The sequence below is a fragment of the Kogia breviceps genome, chromosome 2 (assembly GCF_026419965.1).
Source record: "Kogia breviceps isolate mKogBre1 chromosome 2, mKogBre1 haplotype 1, whole genome shotgun sequence".
NCBI lineage: Eukaryota > Metazoa > Chordata > Mammalia > Artiodactyla > Physeteridae > Kogia > Kogia breviceps.
In genome coordinates this window covers 9,022,552-9,048,196 of record NC_081311.1, presented here as the reverse complement: position 1 = coordinate 9,048,196, position 25,645 = coordinate 9,022,552, and the positions used below count along the sequence as shown (strand labels likewise).

Sequence of the window (25,645 nt, the reverse complement as noted above, 5' to 3'; positions counted from 1 at the left end):
CCACAGCTGTGGGGCCCGGGGCAGATGCCGGCGTGATCTGTTCAGGTACCCCCGGCCCCTCCCCAGGCAGAGCCCAGCTTGGGCCTTTCCGAGGAAGTCCTTTTCAAGAGACAGTGTAAAAATCACAGTTGAGAATAAAGCAGGACGTTGTTCGCTGGCAGCAGATATTTTCATCTCTCCCACTTACAGATGCCGAATACTCAGCGCTCACACTACCGGGTGGGGAAGGTGGTGTTGACGTGTGTGGTCCGTGAGAACCTGGGGGAAGGAGTTCTGCTGGAAATTGGGCGGGTCTTACTCTGCAAGCCGGTGTGGCGGCTGAGAGACGTGAAGTCACTTATTGTCCAGTGGGAGAGAGGGAGAGCCCCTTAGAAATCATTTGGTCCTACCCCGCTTTCTACCTCTTCACTCACTGGGCATTTCCCGCTCAGGAGGCAGATTCGAAATTTCTCAAGCTTCTGCGCAGCTCTTTGGGGTTGTGATGGGCTGGCAGTGACACGTGGGCAGCGGGTGGTTAGCTATGAGAGACAGTTAAGGACCCTTCCTGCCCAGGGGCAGATGGCTGGTGGGCCAGACTGGGCCGAAGTCAAGGTCCAATTTCGTTCCTATCCTCTCCTTGCCTCTGCCTTGTTCCGGGTGCGACCCTGGCCCCATGGAGCTTCCTTGCTGTGGGTTTTCCCACATGCCCTCAGCGTCAACACCTGGAGTTTCCCACGCCTGGGCCCTCTCTCCTTCATCAAACCCCCTGGTCCCTTGATGCCTTGCCCTTGGCCAGCTCCCGGCCAGAGGGTGAGTCATGACCACAGCTGGGTAGACGAGGTCTAATAAAGCTGCAGTCACAGCCCCTCCTGGCTGTCAACTTCAGCAAGTGGGAATGGATTGGTCCTCAGAGAGAACCTCCAATAGGAAGATCTGGGCCACTGGTGTCACTGGCTGCAGAGATGTTGGGGGCAGGAAGGAGGAGCCAAAGCCTCCTTAGGTCCTGACTCTGTCTTTGAGTAGCACCGGGCCACAGAAATCAGTCAGTTGGTGCTTCTTCCTATTCTTACATGGGAGCCTCATAACTCCCAACACTGAGGGCACGGAAACTGGCCGCAGGAGCCAGAATTTCACGTCTTTCGTTTTCTTAAACTCCCGAATTTAAAAATATCTCATTTACATGTATGACAGAGAACAAATGCATCAAAGTCTAGGAAGATCTGGATCAGTGCTTCTTCCCTCCTGTATATTACCACCCCCTGCACTCTCTGGCTTCACCTCCAGAGACTGACTCCGTAGTTCTGGGAGGGACCCTGACAGCGTATCTGTTACCAGCTCCTTGGAGGCTCCTTGTGTGGGTGTGTGGACCTCAGTGCCAGCTGACAGTCCCATGTCCTTTGTGTGTTTGACAGGTCGCCCTTTGGATGCCATGGCGGGGACGGTGGCTACAGGTGAGACTGGGGTGTCCTTGGCTGCCCTGACCATCATCGTCTAGCTCGAGCCCTAAGGTGATTCTTCAAGGAAATCGAGCAAAGTACTACTGCCCTGTCTAGGTCACCCCTCCGAGCCTGTGTTCTGCGTGAAGTGTCAGTAATGAAGGGCAGTGAATTTATGGTTCCTGCTCCATTTCTGTTAGTCAAGTGGTGACAGCCTTCTCAGTCTCCCAGCATGGACACCACGTGTGCAGGACATGTGGCTGTTAGCACAGCAACATTGCCAGGGCGCCACCCAGGGGCGTCATTTTGGAGGGCTTCCACGATGAACACCTTCTCTGCCCCTTCTTCTCTGTGTCCTTCCCTGTCCTTTCTTTTTCATCTTTCATTTTTTGTTCCTCTGTTCTTACCTATATCTTGGGCTTCCAGAAGCTCCATTGAACTTTTCTTACCACCACTTGGAGATAAAGGGCTAAAATCATGTAATGCCTGGAGAGCCTAGCTGGTCCTTCTAGGGAAAAGCTGCAGCTAGGTGACCAGAGCCAAATGAGTGTAGGTCCACTTTTTTTAAAAAAATTAATTAATTTATTTATTTTTGGCTGCGTTTGGTCTGCATTGCTGCATGTGGGCTTTCTCTAGTTGCGGCAAGCGGGGGCTACTCTTTGTTGCGGTGCGCAGGCTTCTCATTGCAGTGGCTTCTCTTGTTGCAGAGCGTGGGCTCTAGGCGCACAGCCTTCAGTAGTTGTGGCACGTGGGCTCGGTAGTTGTGCTTGCAGGCTCTAGAGCACAGGCTCAGTAGTTGTGGCGCACGGGCTTAGTTGCTCCGCGGCATGTGGGATCTTCCTGGACCAAGGCTCGAACCCGTGCCCCCTGCATTGACAGGTGTATTCTTAACCACTGCACCACCATGAAAGCCCCTTGTTTAATTCTTATAAATCCCAAACCTGTAAGTTCCAGTTGCAGTAGATATTGAGTTGAAGAAAACACAATATACCCAGAAAAAGTGATGAAAAAGTAGTTAAAGGGAGGTCCCGGTCATAACCTCCCAAAACAGTCCATTCCACCCCCGTTCCCTCCATCTCCGATTCCTCAGACCCAAACCTCGTCAGACTCACCCCTTCCCCAGGCACGTCAAGCCTCCGTCTCTGTCTCTCTTTCCCAAACCCTCATGTCGATCTGCTCTGCCTCTCTCCCAGCAAGCGAGAACCCTTCCACTTTAGAAAGAGCGAGGAGAGAGTAAACAGAAAGGACAAAGGTAATATTTTCTTCATCAGGTGATAGAGGGAGGGAGAAAGGCAGGGAGCTCTCATGCATTAATACTTTTTGACCCATAAGAATTAGATTGAATGGACTCTCCTTCGCAAGGGACGTTTAGGCGAAAGATCCATTCCGACGGCAGCCTGACTCCACCAGGCCGCTGGCTGTGAGGCAGTCGTTAGTGGGATCACATAAGTGTTGCCATGGAGGCACATCCTGGCGTCCTTTTTCCTGTCATTTCAGGAGGAAGTAACTCTTGTGGAGGGGTCATTTCTAGGCTCTCCGGCTCATTTTCCAGTCCACTGCATCCAGGAGACTACTCAGTAGACGTCCAGTGTGTTTGGGAGATCCACGTGGATAAAAAATTCTACATAGAACTCTTGATTCCAACTTTGAAGTAAGAAAACAACTTTTAAAGGGAAGAGTCCACCTAAATAAGAGTATGGTGGACTTGTGAAATCATAATAAAGATGTTTCTTTTAGTGGGAAACATTTAGGGGCAAAACCAGAAGAATGCAAAATTCTTTCCAGTTTGAAGCTGGAGTTGTTTTTGTAGTGCTATCCAATGAGCTATTTCTAGCTTGAAAAATTCAATAAGTGGTTTATTAACATATTTGATTTAACATTACTATGATGGTTCTTCTTTTGATTTTTTTCTAAAAATATCCTTATCAGCTTTGCCCTTACTGTACACTGGGTACCAATATTTATTCTCTTAGACTTTCTTTTTCTTTACATTTTAAGCAAGCTTAAAAATTAAGAGGCTTTCCATACACATACATTAGCTGGCTACTCCAGCCTTGAGCCCTGAATCCTCTAAATGTTGCCACAGAGTGAAAGGGGATGGTAGAGTCATTGCCTCATCTCTGATATAAAAAGGATAGTATTTCCTAAGTCATTGCCATTTTTTAATCTTCAGGACATAAAGAAAGAGCTGACTTTTTTTAGTGTGCTCAGGTTCTGTACTATGTGTTTTGTATGCTTTGTCATGTTCCAGCATCACTTTAGCCCTACGACAGATGTCCTTGTCATCCCAACTAGAGACAAAGAAGCTGAGGCTCAGAGAGGTTACCTAACTGGCCCAAGGCCAGCCTTCTAGTTCTGTTGGATGTAAGTGGCCTAGCTCTTCACCAGTATATGATTCTGTAAGCAGAGTCTGTACAAAGCCCTTCTTCTTGTTGTCTGTGACACACATCATGCCACAAACACAACAATACCGTGAAATGCTATGAAAATCCCCCTTTATCATGCCCTGAATTGTTGCTTGGTCCATGGAGTCCGACATGCCCTGTGCCAAAGGATATCCTAGAAACACGTTATCTTTGTTGACTAAAACCCTAAGGACACAGCCCACAATGAAGTGAGAACCTTGAACCCATATCTCTAAAGCCTGTCATGTTATCAGTTATCCATTTCTTCAAAATCAGCTCTCATACACATCCTTTTGGATAATTACCAAAGCGCAAATACTCTTCTACACGCTGACATTATTTTATTTTTTAAAATATCTATTTATTTATTTATTATGGCTGTGCCGGGTCTTAGTTGTGGCACGCGGGATCTTCCTTGCAGCATGTGGGCTCTTAGTTGCGGCGTGCGGGATCTAGTGCCCTGACCAGGGGTGGAACCTGGGCCCCCTGCATTGGGAGCACGGAGTCTTAACCACTGGACCACCAGGGAAGTCCCTATTTTTATTTTAAAATCAAGTTTGTTCTCCCCAAGAATTTGGGTATGAAAAATGTTGTGAAATACAGAGGTAGGAAAATCGGGCTGTGATGTCGGTTACATGCTGATCACTGGGATGATTTTACTGTTCAGATTTTATGTGCAGTGTGTACATTCACATTTCCTAATGTTCTGTGTAAGTTGTGATTGGCCAAAACCGTTATGATTTTTAAATTTCTATTACTAAGTTGTAACCATAAGCCTCACACATTCTGTAGACAAAGATAATAAGAGTTCTGTTAATAAGGCATCTGAAAAAGTTAATTGATATTTTATATATTAATATGCAATTTAAAGTATAATCCAACGATTTAATCCTGCGATTGTCATACTTTTAAAACTTTAAGATCCAGGATGCCCTAACCTGCCGCTCACCCGCCACTGTGACTCCCCCAGGCTGGAAGACATCCTTGGATGCCCATATGACTCAGCTGAAATCTCTGACGGCCCCAGGATTGCCTGCTGTCCATGGGCAAATTCTGTGCCTCAGTAGCTGTGATGTTTTGCTCCTCCTCCTCCATCAATGAGACTGTGGTGTTCCGAAGTGATTCTGTGATCACCAACAGTGGCTTTTATGCTCTGTTCAGTGCAATTCCGCAGGGCGAAAGAGAGTCAGATAGAAAGCTTCAAGCAGGTTTTTGGCCCTGAAAAGACAGAACAGTTTTCTAATTTAAGGGATTTCCCTATTAGCAGAGGCCTGGGGTTCAGTTTTAAAAGCACACACACACAGACACACACACACACACACACACACACACACACACACACACACACACACACACACACACATATAAGCCCTGCTGCATCGCTGCTAGGTTTTTCCATTAAGAGGGCCTCATGAGCGATGAAATAAAGCAGTGACGTGCAGCCTGTATGTTGAATGGGCAGGCGGCTCCTCTCCACGGCTGCATCCGGCACTGCCGGCTGCCTGGGAACTGTCCAGGGTGCTGAAATGTAAAAGTCAAACTTGCAAGAATTCTCTTCCCTCCACCAGCTGGCTCACTCTACATCTTGCCTGCATTGGACCCGAGACTCACCCAAATAAGAGGCTTGGGGACTCCTTAATGGATGGACGCTGTAGCCTGTCATTCCAGGACCAGGTCCAGTTTGCACCCAGAAAGCAAACTTACCTGCCGATTGTGGGGCCCCAGTAACTCAGGTCATTAGAAATTCGGATGGAAACTCCCTGGCTGTATATTGAATCTGGGAGGTGTTTGTTTCTGAGTAAGGGAATTCCTTATATATTTGACCTTCAAAAGTATGCTTGAGATCTTGCCCTGGGCAGGCTAAGTAAGGTCTAGCATTTGAAATCCAGACCATTCATTGACACAAGATCATCATTTTCTCATCCAATCATCTTCACTAAGGTCCTACTCTGTGCCAGGCCCAGTTATAACTGCTGGGGACACAGTGAACAGTACAATGCCCTCCCTTCGTGGAGTTTACAGTAGCTTGGATTTGGGTGAGTGGGGACGGATCGAGACATAAGAAACAAGTAAATAAACAAAACGATTTGGGGGCAGTGATAAGGCTGGGGATACAGAGCCAGATGGGATAGAAGAGAGAGTGCCTGGGGAGGAGGAGGTGCTATCGTGGATTGAATGGGGACGGCAGCCTTGCTGAGGAGGTGATACGTGATGCGTGACCATGAAGGGGCATTCTAGGCAGAAAGAATAGCAATGCAAGGGCTGCTCTCAGGGAGGAAAGAGTTGGACATATTAGAGAAACTGAAAGAAGGGCAGGGTGGCAGAGCCTGTGGACACAGTAAGGGAAGGCTGTCCCTAGGGCGTCTCCAGGAGACCGCAGGTGACTCCAGCTGGCCACAGCCCGTCAGCCCAGAAAACGCCATTCCCATTGGGCTTTATGAAGTCCTAGACACCCTTGTGGCCAGGTGCCTTCAGGGGACTAAATCTACACTTATCCAAGCACTTATCCAAGACATGTCCAAAGAAGCAGCTGGGAACCCATTTCCCCAGGAACCCAGCTTTGCAACACAGAGAACCACACAGCAAGATCTGTAGAACCCAAGGGGCTAAGCACTGTGCTCTATAGTCACACTCTTGTTGGCTTGTCACCTCTGAGATACATGCTGCCAGAAGCCCCGTTCCACAAATGAGGAAACTGGGGCCCAGGGAGATGAAACGACTTGTCAAAGGTTACACAACTAGGGAGCAGTAGAGCTGGGGCCCAAACCCGCCTCTGTCTCACTCTTAAGCCCTTCAGCCCAATGCATTACAGAATCGAGACAGCCTTAAGGCTTCATTCTTGCATTTATTTCCCTTAGCCACAAATACGGGAGCTAGAAATCCTTCTTACTTAGAACTCCCTACACTCAAAAATAAAATCCTGCTTTGTTTAGAAGATGGACCAGAGCTGCGGCTGGTGGGTGGTTCTGGACGGTGCTCAGGACGCCTGGAGATCCTCCACGAGGAGCCTGGGGCACCGTGTGTGACCACCTATGGGACCTGAACAAAGCTGAGGTCGTGTGCCGACAGCTGGGGTGTGGAAGGGACGTCGCTGCCCCTGGAAAGGCCCACTTCGGCCTGGGCTCTGGAGACATCCTCCTGGACACCACTCAGTGTTCGGGAAGTGAGAGCCATCTTGGCCAGTACCCCAGCTCTGGCTGGTCAGACCACAATTGTGGTCACCATGAGGATGCTGGCGTCATCTGCTCAGGTACCTCTCCTCCTGCAGCAGGTTCTTTCTGGTCTTTCAGCATCTCGGGTGGAAGGTGTGCACAGAGCAGGGCCAGGTGACCAGACAGATGAATGTCCCTTCAGCCGGGATGGCAGAGAATGCTGAGAGCCACGCTCTCTTCTGAACACACGCTCCAGGGCCACACAATTTTCTGGTCCTGTTCCTTGCAGCCTCTCTCAGGTCTGGAACTGCTTCTCCAGTCTAAACATGCCCTGTTCTTGCTTGTGTAAGACGAAGCCTGCCTGTTTGGGACTTGCCCACACTAGAAAACCACCACTCGTCTTTATAAGATTTAACTTATATTTCCTAAATTTACCTCTTTTTAATGCATGCAGATGCAGGGGACTGGGCTCCAGATGTGATTCCTGCACCCCCAGGTAGGTCTGACACTGAATTTCCATTATCTCTGCAAAGTGAATAAGAAATTTAACCTCGGGACTTTCCTGGTGGTGCAGTGTTTAAGAATCCGCCTGCCAATGCAGGGGACATGGGTTCGATCCCTGGTCTGGGAAGATCCCACGTGCCGTGGAGTAGCTAAGCCCGTGCGCCACAACTACTGAGCCTGAGCTGTACAGCCCACGAGCCACAACTACTGAGCCCATGTGTCACAACTACTGAAGCCTGCGTGCCTAGAGCCTGTGCTCTGCAACAAGAGAAACCACTGCAATGAGAAGCCCGCGTACTGCAACGAAGAGTAGCCCCTGCTCGCCGCAACTAGAGAAAGTCCGTGCCTAGCAATGAAGACCCGACACAGCCATAAATAAATAAATAGATAGATAAATAAATAAATAAATTTATATTAAAAAAGAAATCTAACCTCTGTCTGGACCCAGGCACAGGTGGACAGTGACATAGACACTGGAATCACCCAGCGAGCTTTAAAAACTCCCGATGCTCAAGCTGCACCCCAGACCAGTCACATCAGCACTTCTGGGGTCACAGCCAGTCATCAGTGATATTTAAAGCTTCCTGTGTGATTCCAACATGCAGGCAAGGCTGAGAACCAGGGGCTTGGTCAACGAGCTAAAAGTCACATTTCCCAAATGAAATGGCATCTGAAACTCTCCCCTCTGGACAACAGATCACAGAGGGGCAGGAGGGGACTGAAAGAGGATGGTTCCATCACAGTGGCTGAGAAGAGGGTTGATACAGAGAGGAAGGAGGAAAGGTTTACCTCTCAGGGATACGAATTAGAGAGTGAAAGTAGGCAAGTAAACAAAGAAGCACTGAATGTCGAGCTCTCCCAGCGGGTAGAAAGCAGATCGGGGAAGTGAAAACATCTGGGGCTCTTCTGTGGGCCTCCTGGCTTAGCCAACACAGCAGGACTAGAGAAAGGTGCGCCTTCTTCAGGTAACCTACTCAAAGTGGATGTGCAGCAGTGATCTCCTAACTCAGGTTCCTGCTGGGTCAGAGCACCTACGCTCTTGCCTCGTGCATCTGCCCGCCTCTCCAGGATGAGTTCTCAGCCGCTTGCTTGCCTGCTCGCTGGCACCCCGGGCCCCACGCATCCTCCCCCCGAGCCTTACCCAGTGACTGGTACCACTCTCTGCCCTCAGTGGTGGCCTGGCTTGGGGAAAGTCGGGGTCAGGGGTGCTCCTTGCAGTGTTTGGGGGCCAGGCGAGGTGGCTATAGCAGCGGTCCCTACCTTGGGCTGGCACCACTAGGGTGCATTTGGAGGGACACGCCTTGGAGCCTCTTACCCACTCCGGTCCAGGTTCCGAGGGCATCCCAGGTGGAAGGCGCCATCCCTCGTAGGTTGCCCTCCTGGTGTGGGTTGCAGAGGCGGAACTCTGGGAAGGGACCCGTCTTGCTTCATTGGAATACTTGTCCAACCTACCTTTCCCCACCATGGCTCTCAGCTTTCCGGGTTTGAAAGCTGCATTGTCCCTCTGCATTTTGGCACCGGATAAATTTCTACAGGCACTGTGGCATGGTCATCAGCCCAGATGTTACTGTAGGTGATGCCTCATGACTGGTCAGTCTCAGGACAGCCCTTGGGTTGGTGGACCCCAGCACAGAAGAGAAAACAAATCATGTGACTGTGCATTGTCTGTGATTTCCTGGTGACTCACTGAAGGAAGGGGAGAGGTTGCATCTCAGATCAGGGAGAAAAGAGGAAAGAGTGTGTCCACACCATATATTAAGATTCAAGAGCAGTCGCAGCTTCCTTCATTTGTACTTAGGTATTGATATAAGGTCATGTGATTGTGCCAAGCTTTTCCCTGATTTTTTTGGTTCTGATTTTTGCAGCTGCCATTCCCCAAGCGCCTATCCCACAAGGTAACTCTCTTCCACTGAAAGTATAACCTGTAAAGGGTGGAATCATGGTGATAATTCATAAATGTAGAATAGACGTCTGCTGTCCTGTCTGCATGAGGGGAAGGAGGTGGTGAGACGGAGCCCTCAAAAGTAGATGGACTTTCTGCATCTTAGTTGGGCTGGTTTGCAAGACAGGAAGCTGGGGAGAGCATTAAGGACGTGTCACTGGACACCCCACACCTGCCATGTACATATCCAATCCATTTCCAGTCTCACCTACAGTCTTAAGGTCCTGCCTACCCGTCATACATCTTTCCTCCTCCCTCACTCCCTCTCAGGGTACAACCACACACCAGCCAAGCCACAACCATGTCTACACCAGCATGATCCCTTCCCATTTTGTGATTCACTTTTGAGCTTGCTGGAATTCTGGATTCTGTACTCAGGAAAATGCAAGTTGCACGCCTGAAGAATCCAGCCCTGGCTCTCTCATTTGTTTTCACAGGAAGGAAGCCACTTTTGGGGGGGAGTCATTTCAAGTCTGTCGGGCTCCTTCTCCAGTCCTTGGTATCCAACAAACTACCCCAGTGACGTGGAGTGTGTCTGGGTGATACGCCTGGCTGAGGAGTTCCACGTAGAGCTGACAATCCCCAGCCTCAAGTAAGCAGCTTTGCTTTTCTCTGCATCAAAGGCCGGATCGGATTTGAAACCATGCTTTCCCCAACAGGTCGCTTTTCCAAGTGTCTGAGTCATTTCAGCCACTGTAACAAAATTGTAATAGACTGGGTATCTTAATAAACAACAGAACTTTATTTTCTCACAGTTCTGCAGGCTGGAAAGTCCAAGATCAGTATACCAGCAGATTCGGTATCTGCTGAGGACCTGCTCCCGGGTTCATAGATGGCCGGCTTTCACTATAACCTCACGTGGTGGAAGGGAGCGGGAACTTTCTCAGGCCTCTTTATTAGCACACTAATCCCATCATGAGGGCGCTGCCTTCATAACCTAATCACTTCCTAAAGGCCCCACCTCCTAATACTATCATACTGAGGGTTAGGTTTCAACATATGAATTTCGAGGGGACAGACATTCAGCCTACAGCACCAGGTGACAAATCCTTTCACATATTAGGTGAAAATTGGTCTGGTCATCTGAGCTCACAAAGTCTTAGCTTAGAAAGTCTGAGCTCTACTTCCTGTGCAATTGGAGAAGACCCCACGAGCATCCCCGACACCTGCCTTGGAGGGAGCCTCAGCTGGGGTGACCCACACGTGAGGACCTCACCCCTCCACTCTCAGCCAGCTCCATTTGGGACACAGCCTCTTCCTCTGGCTGGACCCTAAACTGTTCTTCTTCATTACCATTTTTCTGATCTTTATTCTTCCCTCTGGTGCTACACAAAACAAATTTTTTCTTCTTCCCTTCAAGAATTTCTATCACGTTCCTACTAAGATTTCTCTTCTGCATATGAAATAGCCTCCGTTCATTCGTTCCTTGTATCATGTACATTGTGCTTCCTACTCTTTCTCCAACCATCACCCATTTTTAAAGGAATGCATCCCATTGTAATGCGTATTTATATCCATGTATTTATACATATATATTTGTATACACATACATATACAGGAGTAACTTTTTAATGAAAATATTACTTTTCCTGATAATGTTCAGCCCTGGCTTCATCTTTCTACACTGGGTCACGTTTGGTTCATTCTGTCTTCCTAACACTGTCACACAGTCTGTCCCAGACCTCTGCCACTGCTTTCTGTCTGCGTTCACTGGCCACAGCCGTCAAGGATGTGATGGTTACATGCTGCCTTCAAATATAATGGGTCGGCTGTGGAGTGTTGGTTTTACCTGATGCCTAAATTTCCTTTAGAATGGGGAGGACATGACTAAAATCAGGGAGTGTTATGTATTATGAGCAAAGTGTATTTATCATTCACTCATTCATTCCACGCACATTTATTTGCTGAAAACAATGTGAGAAGATTTGGCATCCTATATTTCAAATCTATGGACTTCACAGGTCTAATGTTTTGGGGCATAGAGTACCATTCTATCGTTTCTGGAAAACAGTTATTACAAACAGCTGTCATGACACGTACCCCGCAGTCTCAAGGTTAGCCTTCCAACACGAATTTCCTACTATAATTTCCGGGCTCCCCAGTCAAGGACTATTTAGTGTGTTGCCTGGAGGCTGAGCTTAGTTGCTGATTTTTGGAGTTTGACATTTTTAAGTCTGAATTTATTGATATTTGCTTTTTATTTCTTAGGACATAACGTTAGTTGTTATTTGCTCCAGTGAATCTCAACTGGGAATAACTGTACCTCCCCACAGGATGTTTGGTTGTGTCTGGAGACATCTTTTTACTGTCTCAGTTGGGGGTACGCCATCGTCATAGAGTGGGCAGAGGCCAGGGATGCTGTGAAGCGTCCTACAATTCACAATACAGCTGCCACAGTAGAGCGTTATCCACCCCCAGTGTCAATGGCGCTGAGACTGAGACAGCCACAATGAAAATGGGAGGTATGCACTGCAGTGTCACCTGCCACTGCCACACTATCGTCACCTTCCACACAAATACTATCACTTTTCCTTAATTTAAAAATGAGTTATTTTGAGCTACTCGGCTCTTATTTCATTGAAACATATGTGTTCTGCAACAAACAGGTTTTCAAATTCAGCAGTTCGCATACAAATGTCATCGTGCCCATTGTGTATATTATGCAATGAGCACAGACAAGGCATGCGCCAAAGGCCACTGACTTGTTTAAATGCAAATGTGCATATGTTACAGTTTTATCGTGTTAGGTAAATGTTGATGTTTATTTATTGAGCCCACTTTCTGCAGGCCCAACCTGCTGCACAACGTACGCTGTGCGGGCACCGAGGATGAGCTGGGGCGCTGCGCTCACGCGGGCCGGGCGCAGCATGGCCGCCAGCACTGGGAGGACGCAGGCGGGGTCTGCGCAGGGTCCCGAGCTCCCCCGCCTTGCCAGGCCCTCCCTAGGGTGTTCCTAAGGCTCCATCCCTTCTCTCCTCTCTCAGCGTCCCTAAGGTCAAATTTCACCACCCAGAGAAATGTCTGGTCCGCCAAGGCCCCAGATTCTAGGATAACAAAGGAATAGTTATTACATAGCAGTTGTGGTAAATGTTTTAATCATACAGGCATGGGATTTTATTAACCAGTTTTTTCTAATTCCAGTTCAGTGCAATGCTTGTCCCGAAATATAGCTAAAAGGTTATGAGGCCACAGAAAGGAGTGATAGTGTAATAAAATGATTAAGGACATAGAACGTGCTGCTATCAGTCAGACTACAATTTGTCCAAGTCCCTTTTTCAAACTCTGACAAGGGCATCAAGGGCACAGCCCTAGGTAGACCCCCCTTCTCCACCCTGACCTGGCCCTCAGAAGTCAGAACCCTGCACTGTCCTGGCTTCCCCCTGTGTCCCTTTCATCCAAGATTCAGCATATACCTGGGATAGTTTTTGTCACCGGACATCCGTCTTAGCACTCTGACTTCCATAGGCAAGACCTGCTCCTGTGTGGAGCCGTACATCCTTATACTTCTCCGTCATTTATCCACGAAATCTCACAGAGTGATGGAATTCTAAGACTTGGTGAACAAGTCTAGCTCACCTTGTCTTTTCCATTCTAGTTTTTCTGCAGGTGCTGTTCGTTTTACTTTATGTAGGAATCTCTCTTGTTTTGCGTAGAAATGGAACCCAAACAGAAAAGCTATCAGAGTCCCCTTGAGACAAAATTAATCCCATAGAGAGCCATGTAGTGTGAGGCTGCCTGGGGGTCCTTTTCATCCAGAGCCTCACTCTTACTGTCTGTGCACAGTCCCAGCCATCCCACGTGCTGTTGGGGGGCCCACTGTAAATGGTCATTTATTTTCCATTCTCAGATTACACACCAAGGGGTTTCCTTTTCACTGAGTGCAGCAACCAAAGGGCCAGTGGACTGGGGCTGAAAGTGTCCGAAGCACGGAGGAAATCTGGCTAGCCATGCTTCCTGGCCTAGGCCCTGGCCCTGGGTTACCATCTTCCCTCGCGTCTGGCCAGGGAGTCCTTTGATAGCCGTAAAGTGCACATTTTCCAGCCTGAGCTGCCCTGGAGTAGTTTCATGCCATTGAGCTCCAGCTTAATGGCTGAGTCAAATAAATCCATTTCCCTACCGTTCATGTCCACTGCTGGCTACACTGTCCCCTTCCAGGGCTTCTGCACAGCTGACATTTGCTTTTCTTCGTTCCCCCCTCACCAGGTCCAGCTGACTCTGTGGTACCCAAGGACAATAGTCAAGTCTTCTCCCCTCCTAGGGTGTGAGGCTCCGGAAAGGGTAGAGAGCCACTGTCTGGGGAAGGATGAACAGGCTTGAAGGGGGACCAACTTCTGTGTCGCCCCTGAGATCTCTTGTTATTTCCATCCTCTCACTGGGCTTTAGGAGGCTGGGGAATAAGCCCCTTTGCACCCTCACCCTTGGCTTCCACTCCCTTTTTCCAACCTACCTGTCATACGGAGGCCCAGAGAGATGCATGTTCAGGCTCAGATGTTCTTAGCATGTGAAACGAGATATACTTTAAATCCTTAGAAGAGGCTCTGACTCATGGCCCATGCGACGTGTGCTGTGGTTAGGATCCCCCGTGGATATGACGAGACTTTTGGAAAGGGAGGGATATAAACAAAGTTAGTGAAAGTCAAGTTGAGGGTCGGGGGTAGTGAGGGCCAAGCCAGCCCCAACCTAGGTAGGGCACTGTCTATGGTACTTTTATAAAGTAAACATACACTCAAACCCCTGAGTACACTTCATGCCCAGTGTAGCAGGTTCTCTTTGAGTTTCTCTCCATCCTCCTCCTCCTGCAGCCCAGCTCTCCTGCTTGCCTCACCTTTTCCAAGTCACCCTTGACCAAGGCTACCTCCAGAGGCTGGGCTACTCCTCCTGGGACATCCATTTAAATGATGAGCTGTGTCGCCCCCAAGTCACAGGGCGCTACCTGATCTTCAACACTCCCTATGGCCGCTGTGGCACCGTCCAACAGGTAGGAAACTGACAAGGTGGTGGTACCCTTCTGTGGATGGAGGCCAAAAAGAGAGGATTGGAAAATTCAACCACCCATTAAAAACCTGGATAGGGACAGAGGAAAGGCACAAGCCATGACTTTGTTTCTGAGTTCAGTGAGACCTGGAGCAGCTCACTAATTTGTCTAAACTGTCCTTCCTTTTGGGAATTTGGGATACATACTGAATTTGGAATCCGTAGTAACAAGTGCGGACTGCTGATGGACTGATGGATGGGTGGACGGACAGATGGATAGCTGGATGCTATTCTCTTAGCTGCAAAGCCAAAGCATTTTTTACAACATGTGTTTTTAGTCGGCGTTAGTGCACACCCACCACGTGCGAGCTACAGTGTTGAGCGTGGGGGAAGGCAGACTGACTGCCATATTGCTAACCAGGTTCCGAGCTATGTTTCCCAATGTAGAAAGCAAATACTAGTATATTTATGTATAATGAAATGAATATGATCATTTCATTTTCCTTCACCACCTACTTATTTCACAAGACAGTATCACTGAAGTTAAGGAAACAAGTATACCAAAGACGTAGGACGAGTGTGTAAGCACAAAACCCTTTTGTAGGCACATCTAACAACGCGCCACGTTCCAAAGCAAGATCCCGACGCTGTTCGTCTGTTCTTTCACACCCCTGTTTAGACACATGCCAAAAAAACCAAAACCAAAATACTTGCTATTTTTGGAGGTTGAATTCATTCACACCATCTGCATGACGCTAAATAACCACTTCAACTCCATACTTCACATTTTGTCTCTTTGGTTGTGCAGACCATGGTCATTCTTATCCTTTTTGCTCTAAACATTCTAGTTTTTATCTCAAGAGGTTTCCGCCCGAGAAACCATGCTGGAACCCCCCCACCCCCGGTGTCTGGGAGGAGGACAGGCCCCACACATTTCCAGGCCAGCAGGGAGAACCCTGCAGCTGTCCTCTCTGGCCTTGGCTGGCCCAGCTCCCCCCGCAAACCTCATGTGCTGACCACAGCGCTGGGGCCAGAGGACACAGAAGTCAGGAACCACCTGCAGTGGTGACCAGCCCCAGGCCACCTATGGGAAAAACACCACTATAAATAGGTCCTGTATCTGATTTCAGAGTCAGTGAAAGAGCAACCTTTCAGGTGCTTGAGGACACAGCAGCCAACAAGACCGACAGGGCCACAGCTCCATGGCTCTTACATTCGAGAGAAGGGAGAGAGGCACTGGATAAACACACAAATGAGAGTCCTTTATAGTGAAAAGGGTTAAGAAGACAATCAAACAAGGAAGAGGCTAGAAAATGCTTTGGGGTGCCACTTTGAATAGGGTGGTCAAAGAGCCGAGGCCTGAACAAGGAGCTGGAGCCAAGTACAGAGGAACAGGAGGAGGGCTCCAGGCAGGGGGTCAGCCAGTGCAGAGCCCCCGAGGCAACAGCCAGCTTGGAGAGCTCGAGGGAGAGACTCAGGCCCAGGAGCCACGGGAAGCCCAAAGTTCGGTTGGAAGTGGGCAGGGCCATGTTGTCCTGGAGTTCAGCTTTCCTTCTAAGCTGTGTATTCTCAACAAGGGTGACATCCCCTTCAAAGGGGAACAGAGATATTAGTTCTTCGGAGCAAAAAAAGGAAAACAAGGCACACCAGTGAGAAACACTGCTGTAAGCTGACAGGGCAGTCCTTGGAGGGTTTCAAGGCAGACTGTCACTGGATCTGAGTTGCACAGGCCAAGGCTTCCCTGAACAAGCGTCCCTGGGCAGAGTGCGTCTCTGGCGACCCACCAGGCTACAGGAAGGAGGCTGCCAGAGGCAGTGGCCCCTGCTCATCAGCCTTCAGCACCCACTTGGCCCCTTCAAGTCATGTTGGCTTTAAAGGAACATGGCCGAGAGTGAAGGTCAGCAGGGCCAGGCCCACAGCTCACAGGGAGCCAGGGTTGATCTGGGGTCAAGAGCAGGGAGGAGCAGTGGAAGAATTCAGCAGCCAGTGTGGACCTCCCACCCCACTTCACATCCCACGGCCTGGCCCTCACAGGAGGGAAGACGGGAGTCCAGACTCACACACTAGGGGCTCGCTGCATGCACCCCAAACTCCCAAAAACAAGGACATAAGGTCACCCATCATGGCCTTAGGTACCTGCAAGGTCATGCCCGAGGCCTCATGCCCTCCAGCTTCTCAGCAAACTGGCTCCAGGTGGGGGGCATGAAGCAGAGCTCTCTGCTCATGAAGAAAGTGCTTGTCAGGGAGCCAGGAGCACTGGCCACCAACTTGCCTCTCTCCTCCCAGGAAAGCCTCGGCTCTCTCAGCTACTACAACTCCATCAGAGGCCGAACACAGGGCCACCCTGGCCAAGTCACTGTATGTCACAAGGTGCCTCAGCTCAAGTTCACCTGCAAGGTGGACGGCCCGTTAGCAGTTGAAATTGTCCCTGGGGCTGACGTCCCAAGGGAGAATGCCAGCTACGACGTGTCCATATCATTTCTCGAGTTGCCCACGTCCCAGCACGTGGGGAGCATGTGGCCGCACTACACCAGCCAGAGGAAAGAGGTCTTTCTCCAGGTCACACTCCATAGCCCCAATCCCTGCCTACGGCTCTTTGTGGATACCTGTGTGGCTTCTCCAGATCCTGGTGATTTTACAACTGTCAAGTATGATTTGATCCAACAAGGGTAAGGAAAATAGAAGGCCCTCGCTGGTTGACTATTATATTTACGTGGCTTTTTTTTTTTTTTTGCGGTACGCGGGCCTCTCACTGTTGTGGCCTCTCCCGGTGCGGAGCACAGGCTCTGGACGCGCAGGCTCAGCGGCCACGGCTCACGGGCCCAGCCACTCCACGGCACGTGGGATCTTCCCAGACCGGGGCACGAACCCGTGTCCCCTGCGTCGGCAGGCGGACTCCCAACCACTGCGCCACCAGGGAAGCCCTACGTGGCATTCTTTCGGGGATCTGTGGCTTCATTAACTGGTAGTCCTAAATCATAGCATTGTGCAGAGTCCTCATCATGCCCCAGAAGCAGAGCCTGGGCCCTCACCATCCCTCTCCTCCTAGTTGGGGACAAATAATCATAGGAAGTCTAGACAACTTCCCTTGAACCTCCAAAGAGTCCTGGGCAGAACCCTTGCTGTCTCAGACTCTGCTGTCTCATCCCAGCCTTTCATACCCATGCCCCCATTCTCTTTACGTTTTATAACTGTATTACATTCCCCATTCCTCAGGATATTTGGCCTACACTGATGGGCTGGTGGGTTACCCCAGGCTAAGCTCTTAAATTGATGAGATTTATTCTGGTGCCTTTGGTTAAACAAAGGATTTGCCAAGTTAGAACTCTGACAAGTTGTTTGCCTTTATAGCTCCCATGTCCCCCAACCAGGGCAAAATGCTTATGGATGGGTAATTGGCAACCAGTGTGAAGATAACAAAACTCATTACTTACTGATGGCAGCTGCAGAGTAGTGAGAGCCACAGCAGCCTAAAGCCCATGAGAAGCATCGTGGTGCCTGTTTCCAAAAAGCTGGTGAGGGGCAAGAGGCAGCACCTTCCAGAGGCAGTGTGAGCCATGGTGTGGGAGGTGCACACATGTGGCACTAAACTGCACTGAGTCAGAGTGAGAAAGCTCTTCCCTTTTCAATTCTCCCTTTTCAAAATATATCAAGGAGAGGGAGTTCCCTGGAGGTCCAGTGGTTAAGAATCAGCACTTTCACTGCCATGGCCCAGGTTCAACCCTTGGTCAGGAAACTAATATCCTGCAAGCCATGTGGCACAGCCAAAAAAATATTGTATACATATAGGAGAGAGGCTGGAATTTAACAACTGACATACTTTTCTTCTGCTTATTTGAGGTTTAGTTTGCTCTCCTTTCTCTAGTTTCCTAAGGTGGAAGCTTAGATTATTGATCTTAGATCTTTCTTCTTTCAAATACATTAACTTAATGCTATAAATTTCCCTCTACACATTGCTTTAGCTGCATCCCACAAATTCTGGTAAATTGTATATTCATTTTCACTTCGTTTGAAATATTTAATTTCTCTTGAGACTTTTTCTTTGATCTTTGGGTTACTCGGTGTTGTTTAATTTCCAAATATTTAGGAATTTTCCAGCAACCTTTCTGTTATTGATTTCTAGATTAATCCCAAAGTGATCTGAAGATGTATTTTCTGTGATTCCTATTCTTTTAAATTTGTTATGGTGTTTTTTTATGGTCCAGAATGTAGTCTATCTTGGTGAATGTTCCACGTGGGCTGGAGAAGAATGTGTATTATGCTGTTGTTGAAGTGTTCTATAAGTATCAATTAGGTCTAGCTGATTGTTGGTGCTGTTTGGGTCATCTGTATCTTTCCTGATTTTCTGCCTGCTGGATCTGTCAATTAGTGACAGAATGGTGTTAAAGTCTCCAACTATAATAATGGATTTGTTGATTTCTCTTTGCAGTTCTATCAGGTTTTGCCTCATATATTTTGATGTTTTATTGTTTGCCACATATACATTAAGGATTGCTACATCTTCTTGGAGGACTGATCCCCCTTCATCATTATGTAATGCCCCTCTTCATCTCTAATAATTATCCTAGCTCTGAAGTCTGTTATGTCTGAAATTAATGTAGCTAACCCAGCTTTCTTTCCATTGGTATTAGCATGGTAAATCTTTCTCTATCCCTTTACTGTTAATTAATCTTTATCTTTATATTTAAAGTGGGTTTCTTATAGCCAGCATATAGTTGGATCTTGGTTTCATTTTATCTACTCTGGCAGTCTCTGTCTTTAAATTGGTATTTTTAGTCCATTCACGTTTAAAGTGATTATTGATATAGTTGGATTAAAATCTACCATCTTAGTAACTGTTTTCTATCTGTTGCTTTTGTTTTTTGTTTCTCCCCCCACTCTACTTTTGCTACCTTCTCTGGTTTCTGTTTTCTTTTTGGCTGCATTGGGTCTTCGTTGCTGTGGGGGGTTTTCTTTAGTTGCGGCGAGCGGGGGCCACTCTTCATTGTGCTGCGTGGGCTTCTCATTGTGATGGCTTCTCTCATTGCAGAGCACAGGCTCTAGGTGCACGGGCTCAGTAGTTGTGGCTCATGGGCTCTAGAGCACAGGCTCAGTAGTTGTGGCACACGGGCTTAGTTGCTTTGAGGCATGTGGGATTTTCCTGGACCAGGGATCGAACCTGTGTCCCCTGCATTGGCAGGTGGATTCCCAACCACCACATCACCAGGAAAGTCCCTTCTCTGGTTTTAATACAACATTTTGTATGCTGGTTTTAACTGAGCATTTTATATTATTCCATTTCATATCCTCTCTTGATATATCATTTACTTCTTTCCTTAAGTTTTTCAGTAGTTGCACTAGGGTTTACAAAATACAATTTAAAATAATTGAAGTTCAACTTCAAATAATGCAGCCACCACCTTTAATCTCCCCTTTTGAAAAAAGTAGAGTAGGAAACAGCTCTAGCTATAATTTAATTACTTTGTCTTGTTTTTATTTTATTTTACAGTTCCCTTCTGTTTCTGGCCAAGAATGGTGGTTTGGCCAAGAATGGTGGTTCTTCCCCTCATGGTAGTATTATAAAGTTTTTTAATAAACGAAAGGAAGAGTGGGTTGTGAGGAGAACTCCAGCTGAAATTCAAAGGTCTGTGTCCAAGCCTGATTATTTGAGCCAGAATTAATTCACACCATGCTTTAAGTTAATCCTCTTGGCCTGGAGTTTTTCTTGCCATCAGGTGCATCAAAGACAATACTTATGTCAACCTCCACTCCCGACAGAAGAACATAGCCCAGTTCAAGTTCAATGTCTTCAGCTTTCTCACCAGCTATGATGTGATCTATCTGCAGTGTAAAGTCGCCGTGTGCAAAGTGGGGGACCACGCCTCCTGCTGCTCCCAGGGCTGTGCAGGGCAGTGTAAGAGGGGCGCAGGCCCCATGGAGGCCACAGTAGAGCACACTGAGTATTTCCAAATGGTGGGGCCACTGGAGATCCACAAAGGAACTGATTGAAGAAACACCCTTGTGTGATTTCTCCAAGTTTCATGTCAATCTGTTAGAAATTAGAAGTAAATTCTATTTCTGCTCAGCAAAATAGTAAGTGTGACAAATCTGAGGTTGTCCACGTAGAGACAGGTAAAAGAAATAGCTAAAGAGGTTCTCTCTGAGGTTTGTTGCTAAGTTAAGTCTTCTTCTCTGATTATTCACTTCTAAGGCAGTCGCTCTCTTTGCAGCTAGAAGTCTTACATTTTATAATTCTTCACTATCAAGAACTTGATCATTGTCTTAAACAGTGCAACATATTATAAAGAAAAGTTATCTCCTGATACCACAATGCCAACTTAAAGATATCTTTGATTCCTTAATGTTTAGATGCTAGTAGCTGTATCTTTTTGTTTCTTTCCCTCTGATGGTGTGAGAATTTATTTTCAGATCTTGCCAAGGGTCTTGTGAAGAATAAACTAAGTGTCAGAAAGTCGCTGGGGGGCTTCCCTGGTGGCGCAGTGGTTGAGAATCCGCCTGCCGATGCAGGGGACACGGGTTCGTGCCCCGGTCTGGGAAGATCCCACATGCCGCAGAGCGGCTGGGCCCATGAGTCATGGCCGCTGAGCCTGCACATCCGGAGCCTGTGCTCCGCAATGGGAGAGGCCCACGTACCACAAAAAAAAAAAAAAAAAAAAAAAAAAAAACCACAAAAAAAAAAAAAAAAAAAAGAAAGTCGCTGGTTTTTGTTTATTGTTTTTTTAAACTACAATAATTGGTCAGTTGAATCAGATGACATTTACTCAAAACAAGCTTTATTTGTCTGTTTCAAAGGGAACAAATTGGGCCTTGGCTTTCTTGAGTTTGAGTTAAGTTTGCAAATGAGAGACTGAAGGACAATCATAACCCCTCAGGACTGCTCTGTGAGCTACCACGCACTTAAGTCTGTTTCCCAGATCTTCAAAGCATTACAATAAACCTAAAAAGCACGCAAAGAAAGATTAGCATATTCCCACACAATCCCAGAAAAGAAGGGCAGCATCCACTTAATCTAATCTCTTTTTATACCTTAACAGAAAGAGGCCTGCACTAGGCTCAGTACCCTCAAAGTTGTCTTTAAAGAAACAGACTTGAACACAGCCAGATTTTGTTGTTGTTGCTTTTCAATAAATATTCAGTAAATACATTAATGAATATATGTGGAATCTGATAAAACTGATACAGATGATCTTATTTACAAAGCAGAAATAGAGACACAGACGTAGAGAACAAACGTATGGATACCAAAGAGGAAGGGGGTGGGGGTGGTGGTGGGATGAACTGGGAGATTGGGATTGACATATATACATTATTGATACTATGTATAAAATAGATAACTAATGAGAACCTACTGTATGGCACAGGGAACTCTACTCAGGGTTCTGTGGTCATCTAAATGGGAAGGCAATCCAAAACAGAAGGGACATATGTATACGTATAGCTGATTCACTTTGCTGTACAGTAGAAACTAACACAACATTGTAAAGCAACTATACTCCAATAAAAATTTTTTAGAAGCATTCAGTAACAATATTTAAAATATGAGCCCTCAAGTCCCGGGTATCGTTCCCACCTTTGTCAATAAATAGAATGTGCGAGATGAGATTACAGTATTGTCAAGTCCTCCAGGGAGGAGGCAGGGTTTGGTGGGGCCTGGGAGTGAACCCCAAATTCCTGAGAGGTGAAAATCTGACAAGTGACCCAAGGAGGGAAATTGCCTCTAAAGGGAGACATGTCCGTTTGATGACAAACAGGCCCTTCACCAACAACTGTCTTGGTAAAAGTAAGTTTCCTGCTGATACATAGTAGAAGCTGACGATACGTAATTAATGGTCAATCTGATGAAGATGGCACTCTTTGTATCAAAAGTTAATTATCTCTCATGAGTAGCTTCATCCTCAGTCACAGGAAATAATGACCTTAGCATCTGGCATCTATTTCATGTAAGTGCTTCAAATGAAAAGAGGAATTTTTCCAAGTAACCAAGAGCTGCTAGACTTTCCACTTTGAAAAGTTCGTCGGCCCATTAACTGGCACCTATCCAAATCTTGTTGAGAAAGTGGGAGGCTAACAGTTTCCAAAATTAGCATCTTACGGCTTTTAGCAAATCCCTAATGTGAAACGTGTTGACAATGAATGGACTGAATTTTTAAGAATAAATAAATAAGGGTCCAATGAACTTCCATTTCTGGTACTCTGGGTGTAGTTCAGTGGATGGGAGCCAGGAAGCTGCCCTTTCCAAAAGCACCCAGGTGATTCTTAGGAATGATGAAGTTTGAAAACCAAGGCATCATCTCATGCCCCATGGATCTCATGCCCCATGGATCAAAATGTACTTAACAGGGAAAAGCGTGCAACCCAGAAACTCCAATGGGTGCAGAAAAAAACAGCCCAAGAGAAGCCTCCTCCCTCTAGCCAAAGGACCAGCAGCAAAGAGGCAGCCAGGCAACTCAGAAAACTTTTACCTACCTGCTCTAAACACCATAGGTAAAACTATGCCCCCCCACACCCGCAGCCCAGGCAGCAAAGGTGAAGTGGGGAGCCTAGACTTCCACCTGCTCTCCGGGCCCCACACCCATCTCATCCCCTGTCCTCCCCTCCCTTCCCTTCCCTTCCCCAGGGTGACGTCAGAAAAGGCAGAGCGAAGAGCTGGGACTTTCATCACCTCCAGGCAGCAAGGAGGGCCCTCCTGCACCCCCAAGTCAGGTGGAGGCCAGGTGGGGAGCCTGGACTTCCAGCTCCACCCATCAGGTCTGAGGCACCCCTTTGAGTCTGCTAAGACGAAAGACAAAAATAACATTGATATCATATATTATTAGATGCTGATAGTGCATCGTATAGCTCAATAGCTCCACTACACAGTTTTTTTTTTTTTTGTTCCTGGTTATAGGATTTTACACCCTCTAGTGAGTCACAGTATTTGACAGTTTTCTTAGTATTACACTATGGCACCTGACGCACCTCTGAATACGCCGCTCGCATGGCCACCAGCAGATGTTTAGTCAGTTCCTGACAGAGGGATGATTGATGGGCCAGTGACCCGATAATTTTTCAGTGCTCGTTTTAAATATTTAATTTGGTTTGCCCCTTCTAAGTAAGTCCTAAAGTGTTTTCACATCGGGTTAGAAAAGATCCTATGCGTTATATGAACGAATGCAGAGGCGATTCACCCTCATGGCCACTGGGGCAAGTATCTGCAAGATCTACTTGGAAATCTTAAGAGGAAAATGGGGGAAATCTGTTTTGATTTGGGGCTGGAATTCAATCAGGCCCCTAAGGATTTGTTCGCTGAGGGCAGAGATGCTGTTGTATCCACGGTGTATCCCCAGCACACCGTATACTCATACAGAGGAGTAAAGAGAAGGCCTCTGGGCATCAGGAACGTGGCTGCCTCTTTGGCAGCCCCCAGCCACCATTTTACATCAAGGAAACTGAGGCTCAGAGAGAGGTTAAGAAACTTCTCCAGTGGCACTAGCCTGTGGAAGGCAGAGTTGGAGTGGAACCAAGTGTGTCCAGTTCTAAGGCCCCTGTGCTACACCCTGTCCGTACTGCCAACCAGAGGGGTTCGTCTCAAAGACCCCTTAGTCCATCTCGCCTCCCTCAAGGACCCTGCGATGCCTGGACTTACGGCATATTCCCCACATTTGGAACACACTTGTGCAGGGCCTCCCGGAGGCTGGGCACTGAGCTGCCCACTGGGTGGGGTTCAGAGGGAAATTGGACGTGCCCAGGGGCTTGCTGGCGACAAGAGAAAACCGAACTGCATTTGAACTCCTAAGAAGGGGCAGAAAGCAGCAGGTGCCAGGAGAGGGAGCAAGTGCTCCAGGAGCTCAAGAAGGACGCGTCACGTCCAGCTGGAAGGTCTGGGGCGGGCTCCGGGGAAGGTGCAGCCTTGAATTTGCCTCTTGAAACTCTTACTGAGATTGGGGACACTCACCCTCCATCGAGTTTCCCAGACATTCCAAGGGCTACGGTGTGAGAGCAGCTCCAGCTCCCACATCTCTCTGGCAAATTTCACGAGCACTGAAGCGCCGAATACTCCCTCACCTGCCACGGCCTCTGCCGAGGACTGGAACTCAGCCAGGAGGTGGCCTCTTCCAAGTGCTTAGTTCTACCACTGTACTCTCCCTGTTAGCCTAGAGATAGCAGCCGTCTCCTTCATTATTTCCCGTTATCCTTTTCCATCCCTTTTAGCAGGTAACCAACCACCCGTTACGAGTCAATTCTTTACCTTGAGTAACACGCACCATGCTCACTAAGCAAGGGTTTTTGTTAATGAAACAACGAACTGTGGGGGCTTCCCTGGCGGCGCCCTGGTTAAGAATCCGCCTGTCAATTCAGGGGACACGGGGTCGAGCCCTGGTCCGGGAAGATCCCACATGCCGCGGAGCAACTAAGCTCGTGAGCCACAACTACTGAAGCCCGTGCGCCTAGAGCCCGTGGCTCCGCAACAAGAGAAGCCCACCCACCACAACAAAAAGTAGCCCCCGCTCGCCGCAACTAGAGAAAGCCCACGCACAGCAACAGAGACCCAACACAGCCAAAAAATAAATAAATAAAAGTAAATTAAATATGTGCTATCAACATTTCAAATGTTTTTTTTCAAAAAAGAACAAACTGTGGTCACAAACGGAGAGTCTATGGTTAGAAGCGGGTTCCAGAGGCTCAGAGGAAAGAGCAGGAACGGAAGGGAGCGGACGAGCAGCAGTGACAAGGGGTGCACCCTCCCGCCGACTGCTGAGACCAGGAGGGTCTGGGCTTCCCCATTCAGCGGGAGGTTCCTGTTTGCAGTTAAAGACGCTGACAGCTGAGTCAGCAATCATCCGTGTTAAAGTGACCCAAAAAGAAGAAAAACATCTGCTCCTGAAGATTTGGAGGACAGCAGGAGCAGGAATCTCGGGTTTTTAAAATGTCCTTTTGACACCACACAGCTCAACCCCATGACTGCACGTATCAGGCAACCTCAAGCCGGAGGTAGCCCACCTGGCTGTTCTCCCTCTGGGATGAAGGGAGTTTCCCTCCAGGGCCGCGTAACGACTGCCCACGGCAGAGTAGCTGGATGAGAGTGAATGAAGCCCTTCGAAGGAGGAGGGCCGAACGTGGGAAGTTTAGCAGAGTCTGAAACTAGAAACACTCTAAGATCAAGATTTTTTTTCTGGGGTTGGATACATAGGTGTATTTTCTACTCGAACTCTCCTTATAGTGCACTATAACTTTATAAGCTAGTTGCCCCAAGTCCCAAAGTGGGTACTACAC

At 47.9% G+C, this 25,645-nt stretch overlaps 1 protein-coding gene across 4 annotated transcripts in view; it reads right to left on the bottom strand.

Annotated features, from left to right (window-relative positions):
- Positions 1-25,645, bottom strand: part of C2H10orf120 (chromosome 2 C10orf120 homolog) — a 73,790-nt gene that overhangs the window by 31,014 nt on the left and 17,131 nt on the right. For 3 of the 4 annotated variants that reach the window (XR_010838784.1, XR_010838783.1, XM_067024430.1), the window contains exon 2: positions 4,880-5,038. The gene's annotated coding sequence lies outside the window, so the exon portion shown is untranslated. Of the gene's footprint in view, positions 1-1,985; positions 5,039-13,865; positions 14,016-25,645 lie in introns of those variants that run through there. The other variant, XR_010838782.1, reaches the window with a different exon arrangement.